We start from the raw sequence: 14,869 nt of genomic DNA, 5'->3' as shown, positions 1-14,869 counted from the left end.
CGATTCCTTTTTTTAAGCAAGTACAGTAGATAATTGCCCGCTAAAAGTTAAAGGAAAAACCTTGGAATCATCCGACTGATTTTAACAGACATGTCAGCCGCTCGCTCGGCCGTACGATCACGCTGATCGTATTTCTTTTTGGCGCAAGCTGCACTGTGTTCATACGTGGTTCTCTGCCTTTTTCAGTTTCTGTGGTCTGCGAGCTCAGCATTCACACGAACACGTTGTTTTGACGTTTCAACGGCACACTGCTAAGCTAGCTAGTAGCTACTTGCCTACTCACTCCTAAAGCAAAAAAGTGGCAGCGTCGTTGCTGTCATTATCACAACAAAGAAAGGTGTAAATAGAAACCAATATTTGGCAACAAAATCAGCCTTTTTGAGGCATTTGCAATATTTAGACCCACCAACTAATTTCTGAAATTTTTTAGCTCGCATCAATGGTCTCTCTTATGCAACATATTTTCGGTCCCAACCTTATCTTGAGCTGAATTATCCAATCTACATATTTTCTCTCCGCCCTTTTTCCCTTTTTTACGTTGCCCGACGCCCGCTCCTCCTAAGGCAGATGGCCCCTATTGCGAGTGGCGCCACAACAACGGTCGACGACACTTCTAGGGTTGTTGTGTTGTGAGGCCATCTAGATGAGCGCTACTAGGTGGCACCAACTGCTTTTCCAAGGTTGTCGGAGTTGTTACGAGAAGTGCTGCAACGGTTGGTTATCATTGCTGCAAGCAGGAGGGGTGACGCTGCAATGATTGGTCGTTCTTGCCATGATCGGGATGTGCGACGTTAAAATAGCGAGTCATAGTTGTTGGTTGTGCGACGCTACAATAGCCAGCTGTAATTGTTGCTAATGGAACACGAGGCACTATGATGATCAATCACCATTGATGTGTCGGCACGCGCGGTGCTGCAATGGTTGGTCGTCGTTGTTGTGAGTGGGATTCGCGATGCTGCAAGGACTGGTCATCGTTGTGCGATCGGAATGCACAACTCTACAAGGATCAGTACTCGTTGTTGTTGCAATCATAGTGCAAGACGCTACAAGGACCGGTCATTGTCACTGCGATCAGACGCACATGCTACAATGGTCGGTTGTCATTGTTGCGGGCGCATGATGTTGCAATGGTCAGTTGTCCTTGCCACGGACGCGCGGTGATGCAAGGGTCGCTCGTCGTTCTTGCCATCAAAACACGTTACGCTGTAAGGAACGATCGTTGTCGCTACGATCACATGCACGACGCACGATGCTGCAATGTTCGGTTGTCATTGTTGCGGACGCACGACGCTGCACACTGCAACGGCCGGTTGTCACTAGTACGAGGGCGCGACGCTTCAAGGATCGTTCATTGTTGTTGTGACTGGGACGCACAACGAAGAAATGGATGATTCTCATTGTTGTGGATGCGCAACTTTGCCATGGCTGATAGTCGTTGCTGCGAACGGACGGCGCTACAATGATCGGTCGTCATTGATGTTATTGAGACATGTGACATTGCATTGGTTGATCGTACTTGCTCCGAACAAGGCGCATGATGCTGCAAGAGACAACTTCGGATGTTGCAAGGGACAATTACTATTTGATGCAAGAGGGACGTGACATGCTACAAGGGTCTAACAGCCACAACTGCAAAGCCCCGTCACTACAGCTCCATGCTGGTCAACGTTAGCTTTGCTGGTGCATAGAAGCTGGACGACCCAATTGTAACAATCTTCTTCCGTTGAGTTACAACTCGTTTATCGTGATCGTTGGAAATACTTGCTACATCCTTTGCATTTTTAATGTTTTCTCCTAGATCTATGCGGCGTCAAGCAAAACATTTATGTGTTGTGTACAAACAAAAATTCTTAACAACTACTTCCTCCTTTTAAATATAAGTCTTTCTAGAGATTATACTAGAAGATTACATACGAAGTAAAATGGATGAATCTATATTCTAAAATATGTTTATATACATCTTAATGTAGTTTACTAGTGAAAGCTTAAAAAAGACTTATATTTAGAAACGGAAAGAGTAAATTGCATGATCAGCCGTGTAAAGAAATATTTGTAGCATAAGATTGTTTATTACTTTAACATTTTGTTTGGGAGTTGTTTGTATGTGATGATGCCGAGCCACGTGACCTTCGCGTGGTGTCCTGTACGTGTCGAGTGTGTGTGTGAGCGGCAATTTGAATGGCCCCAAACGTCCCACATGGCGTGGAGTTTTGCTTGGCGCGAGGCTGCACAAAGATGCCAATCATCGCATCCGACACGTCAGATCAGCTTAGATCAAACGGTGGTTGAGGCGGCTTAAGTTTAGCTGTTATCAACCGATTGATCGGTAGCACCCGCCAAAGTTAAAAGGCAAGATTTATAGAACATCGGTTTGATCCGTAATGTTGTATGATGTTGAGTGTTGATGGACTAAAAGACGACATGTGCAACAGTTAGGCATGGCGGAGATGCATATGTTGAGATGAATGTGTGACAACACAAGGAAGGACCAAATCCAAAATAATGATATACGAGATAGAGTTTGGGTAGCATGGATTAAAGAGAAACTTGTCCAGCATTGTCTGAGATGGTTTGGCCATATTTAGTGCAAGCCTTCAGCAGTTCCGCTGCATACCGGACGGCTAAAACGTGCTAATAATGTCAAAAGAGGTCGGGATAGACCGAATTTGACATGAAAAGAGTTTGTAAAGAGAGATTTGAAGAATTGGAGCATCACCAAAGAACTAGTCATGAACAGGGATACGTGGAAGTTTGCTATCCATATGCGAGAACCATGAGTTGGTCACGAGATTTTGTGAGTTTCACCTCTAGCCTACCCCGATTTGTTTGGGACTAAAGGCGTTGTTGTTGTTGTTGTTGTTGTTGTTGTTTTAGTCATCAAAAACGTGTATTTCAGATGTTCGCAACATCCACAGGCGACGCTCGAGGTGCAGCACACCGAGTGGTGCATTAAAGACATAAGTCTTCTGCGCAGCAATGAGGACAATCCTCAGTTTTACGGACGCAGTCCGCAAAGTTGCTACTATCATCTTTCAACTAAACTTTCTCTAGGAACATATAAAAACAGTAGAGCTATAACACAAGCTACATCATAATTCGCAAAGACCTTTTGACTATGTTCATGATAATTAGTTCAATTAATCATATTACTTAAGAACTCCCACTCAAAAGTACATCTCTGTAGTCATTTGAGTGGTACATGATCCAAATTCACTAACTCAAGTCCGATCATCACGTGAGTTGAGAATAGTTTCAGTGGTAAGCATCTCTATGCTAATCATATCAACTATACGATTCATGCTCGACCTTTCGGTCTCATGTGTTCCGAGGCCATGTCTGCACATGCTAGGCTCGTCAAGTTTAACCCGAGTGTTCCGCGTGTGCAACTGTTTTGCACCCGTTGTACGTGAACGTTGAGTCTATCACACCCGATCATCACGTGGTGTCTTGAAACGGCGAACTGTCGCAACGATGCACAGTCGGGGAGAACACAATTTCGTCTTGAAATTTTAGTGAGAGATCACCTTATAATGCTACCGTCGTTTTAAGCAAAATAAGGTGCATAAAAGGATTAACATCACATGCAATTCATAAGTGACATGATATGCCCATCATCTTGTGCTTCTTGATCTCCATCACTTAAGCACCAGCATGATCTTCTTGTCACCGGCGTCACACCATGATCTCCATCATCATGATCTCCATCAACGTGTCGCCATCGAGGTTGTCGTGCTATCTATGCTATTACTACTAAAGCTACAACCTAGCAATATAGTAAACGCATCTGCAAACACAAACGTTAGTTTAAAGACAACCCTATGGCTCCTGCCGCTTGCCGTAGCATCGACGTGCAAGTCGATATTAACTATTACAACGTGATCATCTCATACATCCAATATATCACATCATGTCATTTGCCATATCATATCACAAGCATACCCAGCAAAAAATAGTTAGACGTCCTCTAATTTTTTGTTGCATGTTTTACGTGGCTGCTATGGGTATCTAGTATGATCGCATCTTACTTACGCAAAAACCACAACGGAGATGTGCAAATTGCTATTTAACCTCTCCAATGACCGCCTCGGTCAAAATCAATTCAACTAAAGTTAAAGAAACCGACACCCGCCAGTCATCTTTATGCAACGAGGTTGCATGTCAATCGATGAAAACAGTCTCTCGTAAGCGTACGAGTTATGTCGGTCCGGGCCGCTTCAATCCAACAATACCGCCGAATCGAGAAAATACTAAGGAGGGCAGCAAATCGAACATCACCGTCCATAAAACCTTTTGTGTTCTACTCGAGATAACATCTACGCATGAACCTAGCTCATGATGCCATTGTTGGGGAACATTGCATGGGAAACAAAAAAATTCCTACGCACACGAAAACCTATCATGGTGATGTTCATCTACGAGAGAAGATTAGATCTACATACCCTTGTAGATCGCTCAGCGGGAAGCGTTAAGAAACGCGGTTGATGTAGTGGTACGTATATGATCCGTCCCTCGAACCGTCCCACGATCCGTCCCACAAACCGTCTTGCGATCCGTCCCACGATCCGTTCCGATCTAGCGTCGAACGGACGGCACCTCCGCGTTCAGCACACGTACAGCTCGATGACGATCTCGACCTTCTTGATCCAGCAAGAGAGATGGAGAAGTAGATGAGTTCTCCGGCAGCGTGACGGTGCGCCGGTGTTGTTGATGATCTATTCCTGCACGGCTCCGCCCGAGCTCCGCAGAAATCTAATCTAGAGGAAGAACTACGAGGTGTAGGTTTGAGTTGCACGTGGCAAAGTTGTGTCTCAAAAGCCCTAAACCTCTAGTATATATAGGAGGAGGGGATAGGCAGTCTTGGGCAGCCTTGGCGCACCAAGGAATCCTCCTTGGGTCGGCCGAAGTGGGAGAGAGGGAGGAGTCCTTCTCCAATCCCACTTGGATTAGGACTCCTTCCTCATTTTCCCACCTCTTATGGATTTTCCACTTTTTCCTCATGGGCTTTCCTTGGATGACTTTGTCAGCCCATTATAACTTATTATGCATCCAGTAAACCCATGTGGACACCTTGGGGCATGGTGGGCCCACCCACTGGGCCTCCGGAACCCATTCGTCACTCCCGGTACACTGCCGGTAATGCCCAAAAACTTTCCGGAATCCAAACACCAACTTCCTATACATCAATCTTCATTTCCGGACCATTCCGGAAACCCTCATGACGTCCGTGATTTCATCCGGGACTCCGAACAACCTTCGGTCACCAACACATATAACTCAACTATACTAAAAACATCATCGAACCTTAAGTGTGCAGACCCTGCGGGTTTGAGAACTATGTAGACATGACCCGAGACACTCCTCGGTCAATATCCAATAGCGGGACCTGGATGCCCATATTGGATCCTACATATTCTACGAAGATCTTATCGGTTGAACCTCTGTGCCAAGGATTCATATAATCTCGTATGTCATTCTCTTTGTCCTTCGGTATGTTACTTGCCTGAGATTTGATCGTCGGCATCCGTATACCTATTTCAATCTCGTTACCGGCAAGTCTCTTTACTCGTTCTGTAATACAAGATCCCATGACTTATACTTAGTCACATTGCTTGCAAGGCTTGTTTGTGATGTTGTATTGCCGAGTGGGCCCCGAGATACCTCTCCGTCACACGGAGTGACAAATCCCAGTCTTGATCCATACTAACTCAACGAACACCTTCGGAGATACCTGTAGAGCACCTTTATAGTCACCCAGTTAAGTTGTGACGTTTGATACACACAAGGTATTCCACTGGTGTCAGTGAGTTATATGATCTCATGGTCATAGAAATGAATACTTGACACGCAGAAAACAATAGCAACAAAATGACACGATCACATGCTACGTTTATAATTTGGGTCTTGTCCATCCCATGATTCTCCTAATGATGTGATCCCGTTATCAAGTGACAACACTTGCCTATGGCCAGGAAACCTTGACCATCTTTGATCAACGAACTAGTCAACTAGAGGCTCACTAGGTGTGACAGCCCGATGCCGACGTTCCAGAAGATTCCCCTTTATTTCCGTTTCCGTCGTGTGTCTATTTTTATTTGTCGCATCATGATCGCGTCATGCGCATCATCAACATTGCATCGGCAACCCGTTGCCGCCAGTTTTCAAAACTTGCATCGGTTGTTAGTTGCCGGTTCTCCTCGTTGTTCGTTCTGAGCCCGTTCACACACGCACGCGCCCACGGCTTCGTCAAATCCTTGTTTTTAAAAGTGTGCGTAAAACTTTCTCTGATTGGGTTGAGATTTGACGTGCGGTCTTATTTAGATATAGTTAGGCCGCCTGTCAATTTTGTCGCAATCGGAGTCCGTCTCGTACCCGAACGGTCGACCGTAGCGGCACCGTATTCGGTTGTCGTCGGACGTTTCTCGGTTTTAAAATATTGTTGCTGGGTCGCACCATTTCCTTCTCGTCTTAGCCCAACACCAACTCTACACGGCCCAACCAACCCACCAAGACAACCCGCTTCGATCGGAGCCGTCGGAACACTATCCAACGGCCCGGAAACGGGGCAAATAGCTAACCTAGCATGTTTCCTATGAATAGAGAGCCCTCCCGTGCCTAATATAGACCCAACCCTAAATTCTAGGGATTCCCCTCCGTCTGTCCCATCCATCTATCAGCCGCCACCGCCACTGTCTTTCTCGTTTTCCCCACCGAATCAACTAGGCACCCACACCTCCGATCCAAATCACCCCGTGCCAATCCCCGTCGAGCCTCCCACAGTCGCACCTCATCCTCGAGCTCCACCTCCCGACCACGACCAGCCTCATGCAGCCCCAACACTGGTGTTCCATGGAGCCTCTCCCATGCTTCCCGACCAGGTCGGCCCTCTCCCTGCTACCTTCCTCCTCCTTCCTTCGGGTTCCTTCCCCGCTTCTCATCTCTCCCTTCCTCTCGTTTTTTGTAGGGAGAGTGGAGACCACCATGGCCATGGCCTCGAGCTCGCCATGAGCACCAACCTATGCAGCCGCCCGCTCGCGGGAGTTCCCCATGGCCGGATCCGCGTCCCCGACCCCGGATCCGCCCGCCCCCGTCTCCGTCCGTGTGGACCTCCATGACCTTGCCGGAGGACGGCGCCGCCAGAGCTGCGCAGGTCCCGGTCGCATATCTCTCCCCTGCTCTGTTCCCCCGCTGCTCTCCCTCTCTCAAACACCTATGTTCCTCGTTTCTTTTCTGCAGGTGACATCCATGGCATTCCCGAGCTCTGTGATGCCTCTCCTGTGCCCGAGCTCGCCCCAGCCACCTCCAGCTGCGCCGGCTCGCGACCTCTCCTGCCCAGAATGCCATGGCCTCCCCGTCCCTCGATGTGAGCAAGTTCCTGCGTAACTGAATTTCAGTTCTTTCCAAGATCTGTTCTGCCATGCTGCTGTTATATAGTATTGCCACTAAATTCCTACACGAGCACATGGTTACCGCAGTGGCTAGTGCTCTCTCCTTCCAGCCGGGAGACCTGGGATCAAATCCCAGCGAGCTCTTATTTATTTTTTGTTGCCCCATCGACATACACCTGTTGCTAATTCATGTTCGATGTACACCTGTTGCTAATTCTTCTTCGGTATTTGAGATGCTTATAGCACAAGCAATGACCAGCTTGACTGGTCAACCTAGCAACGCCAACACCAGGGGGTCTGGGGTTCGAATCCCATTCACCCCTATTTCTGTTTTGCTTTGTTTTACTTTTACTCCAGGTTGGTTCCTTGTGCACTTTCATAGAGGCTAAAACACATGCCTTATCACAACTGATTCGTAGCTCGACTGGTTTGTGCCTTCCTTTGCACCAGAAAGGTATTGGGATCAAATCCCAGGGAAGCCTCTGTTCTTTTTGTTGTTGGTATTTTTGTCTTATGTGTGCACAACCACTTGGGCAGAATCCTCTAATGGCCACTGCAAGATGTTGCAATTGGGCCTATGTTCATTTTTTTCCTCCCGCGTTTTTGCTAGATTCAGTAATAGCATGCTTTAAAAACGCATGCAACTTTTAAACCGTGTAATGGACCGGAACGAGTTATATATGTAGAACGTGTAGAATTTTGTGTAGATTAATACTTTCCAACTCTCATGCATAATTAGAACTGTTTAGTGTGCTGTTTGCATAAGTTTGTGTGTCGACGTGTTGGAAACGGGTTAGGTCGTAACTATTTGTCCGTAGCTTCGTTGGAGATGTGCCGTATATGTAAATGGAGCAGAACAACGAGTAGAATCACGTGAACCACTTTGTTTTGCCATTTAACAAACCTAAAACGTGATTAGGACAAATCTGGACAGAATTAAGATTTAACATGTGGGGTCATATTGGAGATGCTATATGTCGTTTCCGGTCTCATTTAAAATGCCCAGCTAGGTAGATTAATTTGTGCTTCACCCTCGTGCCATGTTTAACAACATTTAATATAGCCGTGTACCTGAACGAGAGTGAATTAAATAATTAAACGTGGAGTTTCGTTGATATGCGACTCGTTGCATATCGAGCTTCATTTAATGTGTAGTGTTTGCGTGAGGTGATTGCCATGCCATCCCTTGCATCATTGAACTGCTCACGCATCATTGTAGGTTATGCATCATGTTGTGCATCGTGTGGTGAATATTTGTGTTGATGTTTGTTTCCGGTTTGCTCCGTCTCGATAGAGTTTCGCAAGCGTGTCGGAATGTGAGGACCCGTTCGACTACGTTGGTTCGTCGACTTCTCAGAGTTGTTCTTCTTCCAAGCGGGATCTCAGGCAAGATGACCATTTTCCCCAGATACCATTACTATCATTGCCATGCTAGTTTTATCGCTTCTATCGATTATGTCTCGTTGCCTACCACATGTTTACATATCAGCCTCTCAACAATGCCATGATAACCTTCAACCTTTTCGACCTAGCAAACCACTGATTGGCTATGTTACTGCTTGCTTAACCATGTTGTTAGTGTTGCTAGCTGCAGGTGTAGTTGCTTCCATGTGAATACATGGGTTCCTTGTCTTGTCACCATATCAAATGCTATTTAATTTAATGCACCTATATGCTTGGTAAAAGGTGGAAGGCTCGGCCTTTCTAGCCTGGTGTTTTGTTCCACCTTTGCCCCCTTAGTTTCGGCTACCGGTGTTATGTTCCATAAATGAGCGCTCCTAACACGATCGGGGTTGTTATGGGGACCCCCTTGATAATTCATTTTAGATTAAAGCTGGTCCAGAAAGGCCCAACATTGGTTTTACATTTGTCCAACATAATAATTTTGTTAACACTGAAATGCATAGGGCGTCATGAACTCGAGGAGTAATTTTACATAAACAGGGGGGCCAGTGCTGATGGTGTTGGTCCCAAACGGTCTGCCTGCGGGGCCACCACGGGGAAACTCGAGGTTTGGCACCCGTAGCTAGTTCCATCCGTCGTGTCCTGAGAACGAGATACGCGGCTCCTATCGGGATCGTCGACACGTCGGGCGGCCTTGCTGGATTAGTTTTACCTTTGACGAGATATCTTGTGCATCGGGATTCCGGTGATGCTTTGGGTAATCTCAGAGTTGAGGTTTTCCACTAAGGAATCCGACGAGATCGCGAGCTTCGTGATTGAGGATTTCTATGTGGCTTGTGGTAATTTGTGATGGACTAGTTGGAGCACCCCTGCAGGGTTAAATCTTTCGGAAAGCCGTGCCCGTGGTTATGTGGCAACGTGGAAACTTTGTTTAACATTGGTTCTAGATAACTTGAAGTTAACTTAATTAAAATATGCCAACTATGTGCGTAACCGTGACTATCTCTTTCGTGAGTTCTTTCTCCGATCGAGGACACGGTGGGGTTATGTCTGACGTAGGTAGGTGTTCAGGATCATTCATTTGATCATCAGTAGTTCACGTCCGCTATGCATAGATCTTCCCTCTCTTATTTCTTGTACTCTTAAGTTTAGCCACCAAATATATGCTTAGCCGCTGCTGCAACCTCACCACTTAACCATACCTCACCAATTAAGCTTTGCTAGTCTTGATACCTTTGGAAATGAGATTGCTGAGTCCCCTGTGGCTCACAGATTACTACAACACCAGTTGCAAGTACAGGTAAAGGTTATTTGACGCGAGCGCGTTGATTGTTCATTTGGAGTTGCTTCTTCTTCTTCTCCTTCATCGATCTAGGATGGGTTCCAGGGCGACAGCCTGAGATAGCAAGGATGGACGTCGTTCTTCTTTTGTCATTTGTTTTCATCCATAGTCGGACCCTACTCTTACTCTTGATGATTATGTAATGTACTGATGTGACTCTGATGTAGCTTGTGGCGAGTGTAAGCCAATTCTATATATATATCTCTTCTTTTCAGTACATGTACTTGTAACGATATCCATTCTTGCGACACGACGAGATGCGCTTCTATCCCTGACGAGGCCTTCGTGCCAAATTGAGGATAGGGTCGCATCTTGGGCGTGACAAGTTGGTATCAGAGAAGTACCAACCTAGGAGCCCCCTTGATTGATCGAACTTGGCCGAGTCGAGTCTAGTGAAAAACTACTTTGAGTCTAGTTATATATCGGAGAGTAGGATTCTTTTTTCTCCTCTTCTATGCTCTGGTGAGGAATCTTGACGTAATAATTTAATTCTACTCCTCTTCTCACTCTAAATTTTTTTTAGGATCACGCGGATATTTTTGGAATCTATATGATGCCGATGTGACGGAGTTCTGTCTTGGTGCCTCCTATCTGCTTTGAGTTTCAGGGGAGTTGAGCTCCAGGGGATTCTTGAGCACATCGTTATCATTCAGATTTCTTAGTATCTCAGAACGAAGGATGTTTGTAATTGCTTCAATACTAGTAGTGGCGAGATAACCCCGATGTCCCCAGTACTGGTGCACATTGTTCGGGAGTACTGCCATACTTTGTATCGTTGTGATCACGAGGGTCTGTTGTAGATGAAGGTCCGAGATTCTGGTTGTGTGTTGACGGATGTGATACAGGTGACGGGTTAGTATAGGAGTTGTGTGATATTACTCCTTGTATCCGTGTACCAGATTGCATGACCAGAAATTTCGGGAATTCTTAGGTGGGAATTCAAGTAGTTGCTTATAGGACAATCTTCCAAAAAATGCATGATGTTAGGTTGGGGTTCAACATCTAGTGGATTCCTGTCCATGAAAATATCGGACGAAATCTTTCTCATGAGTTTGTTCTGGCTTGTTTCATAAGCCTCACCCTTTGTTTTTGTTGGAATATGGTAATCCAAGTTGCTTCGATGTCAAGTGGTGATTTCAGATCTTTCCTAATCTGTGTTCTCATATTTTTATGTGAGAATGCAAATTCTTTGCTCAATCAGTTGTCTTATCAGTTCTTGTCAATCGGAGTCATCGTATCAATTCCATTCAACCGGTGTGCTTCTCCTCAAGTGAATTCTATCCTCTCCAATTTTGCAAGATCAATCTCGCTTTTCTTTCCGGAGTCCATCTCATATGTCCCGAGTCGTCTTTGTTTTTCCCCACCCTCCCACCCTTTTCTTCAGTGATTGGATTTTTATCCAGGAGTTTTCTTGTCATTGTGCTTCCACTGTATGTTCTTTTCTCTCTTACCCGGTGATTCTTGTGAAGATTCTCAGGAGCTTCGTGTTCATCCTTATTCAGTCTTGTTATCCTTTCCGGTGAATTTAATTTAGTTGTTCGTGTTCATTATATCCTATTCATCCTTGTAATTCTTTCCTATGTTGGAAATTCTGATCAGCCTATCTTGTTTATTAATTCCTCTCTCTTTCTATCCGGAGTGTTAAAGATATTTCAGTAGTTTCTTGTTTTCAATTCTTTTAATTATTTCGAGGTGCTAACCTCATCTAGTTCTCTTCATACCGGGGCAATATCTATCGTTCTAGCAATCTTTTCTAACGGTGATTTCTTTGAGTGGGCCCATAACCCACAGGTTTTCCCAGGATCTTTCCTGACTCTCTTAATTTTTTCCCGAAGATCATTAAATCTTTTCAACTATGACGTAAGTATGATTTCCATTAGTCATATTACTTCTTCAAGATCTATTTGAATTAATTATCATATTTTGCTCAACCTTGCATTCTTCATTATTCCGGAGGTCTCAGTAATGCTTGGTGTTGTTCTCGATTATTCTCAGCTTGCTATCCGACGGAGTGTTTCTCTCGAATCTTGGTCCATTCTCTTGGATATTCATCATTTCAGCTTCGTGTTATCATCTTGAATTTGTTTTCAATCATGAGTAATCCATTTCTCGCTATCCGGTGCTTCTTTGAGTTGTTTTTATTTCTCGATCCTCCGAAGGCCATCATTTTAGAAGATTCTTCGTTCTCAGCTTTCATCCTCGATTCTTCTTAATTGTTGTCTCTTCGTTCGTCTCTCGTTTATTCTGGTGCCTTGTTCTAGTTTTTCTCTCAGGTGGCTCATGATCTATTCGTTCTCATGTTTCTCCATTGATTCTTGGTTTTCCATTCAACTGTGAATTCTTACCGGTTCTTCCTTCAATTATGCCTCAAGTGGTGCTTATCTTTCTGCCTCTTCAAGATTGAATTCTAGTGGAATAAGTGATATGCTAAATCCGTTGCTTGTCATCAATTAAATTTGATGAAGGATAAGCATAACATAATTCTTATTCTTGTTCCATCAAATGATTTCAATTCTTCTTCCGGAATGGCTCATGATATCAATTCCTTTTTCTCAACTGTTATTATCTTTTCTTTTCCGGAGTTCCAAGTTTTCTCAAGAATCTCTTTGTGAGGCTTCATCTAAATCTTGGCAAGGTCATAATCTTATTCTTCTCTACCTTCATATCGTTGCGTCATTCATTTGTATACGGAGGTCCTTCATGGTGGTTCATCAAGGTTTCAATTCATTCTCAAGTGTTCCTCAAGATTCTGTTGGAGTACCTCAAGTATCCTTTCTCTTGCATTTATATGTGCAATTGTTCTTCCTTATCCTTTGAGGTGGTATTATAGCATTCTTGTTAGTATAGGACCCTCGAAGAGATTTCCATTCAACAATGAGATAATTAAACCCACCAATTCTATGATCATGAGATATTTTCAACCCACGATTTCTTCATTGAGCTATCTTGGGTTGGATTTCACCTAAAGCTTTTCCTATGGATTGTTGCTATCATGGTGCTTGTCATTAATCCAAGTTCTCAATGTATCCTCTTGATGTAAGAAATTGTTCATATCTTGTTTCTCCCAATCAATCCTTGTTTTTGTTAGTGGCTGGTTGTCACTTCATTAGTTTGAAAAGGTTTCCATAAACCCACTACTATCTTGTTCTTTTCGTTGTTGTTTTTCCAACAACTCCGTCAATTCTTCTCGCAAGGGTGCTTGCCAAGTTCATTTGAGATAGTAGTTGTCATTCTTTCTTAATTCTCTTCTTACATATGAGTTAGTTCTGTTGGGGAACGTCGCATGGGAAACAAAAATTTTCCTACGCGCACGAAGACCTATCATGGTGATGTCCATCTACGAGAGGGGATGAGTGATCTACGTACTGTTGGAATTATGCCCTAGAGGCAATAATAAATGTATAGTTATTATTATAATTCCTGTATCAAGATAATAGTTTATTATCCATGCTATAATTGTATTGAATGAAGACTCATTTACATGTGTGGATACATAGACAAAACACCGTCCCTAGCATGCCTCTAGTTGGCTAGCCAGTTGATCAATGATAGTCAGTGTCTTCTGATTATGAACAAGGTGTTGTTGCTTGATAACTGGATCACGTCATTGGGAGAATCACGTGATGGACTAGACCCAAACTAATAGACGTAGCATGTTGATCGTGTCATTTTGTTGCTACTGTTTTCTGCGTGTCAAGTATTTATTCCTATGACCATGAGCTCATATAACTCACTGACACCGGAGGAATGCTTTGTGTGTATCAAACGTCGCAACGTAACTGGGTGACTATAAAGATGCTCTACAGGTATCCCTGAAGGTGTCAGTTGAGTTAGTATGGATCAAGACTGGGATTTGTCACTCCGTGTGACGGAGAGGTATCTCGGGGCCCACTCGGTAATACAACATCACACACAAGCCTTGCAAGCAATGTAACTTAGTGTAAGTTGCGGGATCTTGTATTACGGAACGAGTAAAGAGACTTGCCGGTAAACGAGATTGAAATAGGTATGCGGATACTAACGATCGAATCTCGGGCAAGTAACATACCGAAGGACAAAGGGAATGACATACGGGATTATACGAATCCTTGGCACTGAGGTTCAAACGATAAGATCTTCGTAGAATATGTAGGATCCAATATGGGCATCCAGGTCCCGCTATTGGATATTGACCGAGGAGTCTCTCGGGTCATGTCTACATAGTTCTCGAACCCGCAGGGTCTGCACACTTAAGGTTCGACGTTGTTTTATGCGTATTTGAGTTATATGGTTGGTTACCGAATGTTGTTCGGAGTCCCGGATGAGATCACGGACGTCACGAGGGTTTCCAGAATGGTCCGGAAACGAAGATTGATATATAGGATGACCTCATTTGATTACCGGAAGGTTTTCGGAGTTACCGGGAATGTACCGGGAATGACGAATGGGTTCCGGGGGTTCACCGGAGGGGGGCAACCCACTCCGGGGAAGCCCATAGGTATTTGGGGGGGTCACACCAGCCCTTAGTGGGCTGGTGGGACAGCCCACCAAATCCTATGCGCCAAGGAAGAGAAAATATCAAAGGAAAGGAAAAAAAAGGGAGAGGTGGGAAGGGGGAAGGACTCCCTCCCACCAAACCAAGTAGGACTCGGTTTGGGGGGGGGGGAGAGTCCTCCCCCCTGGCTCGGCCGACCCCTTGGGGTTCCCTTGGACCCCAAGGCAAGGTCTCCCTCCCTCCTCCTATATATATGGGGCTTTT

Source organism: Hordeum vulgare, chromosome 5H, assembly GCF_904849725.1.
Source record: "Hordeum vulgare subsp. vulgare chromosome 5H, MorexV3_pseudomolecules_assembly, whole genome shotgun sequence".
Classification (NCBI taxonomy): Eukaryota; Viridiplantae; Streptophyta; class Magnoliopsida; order Poales; family Poaceae; genus Hordeum; species Hordeum vulgare.
Note: the sequence above shows the minus strand (reverse complement) of the source record.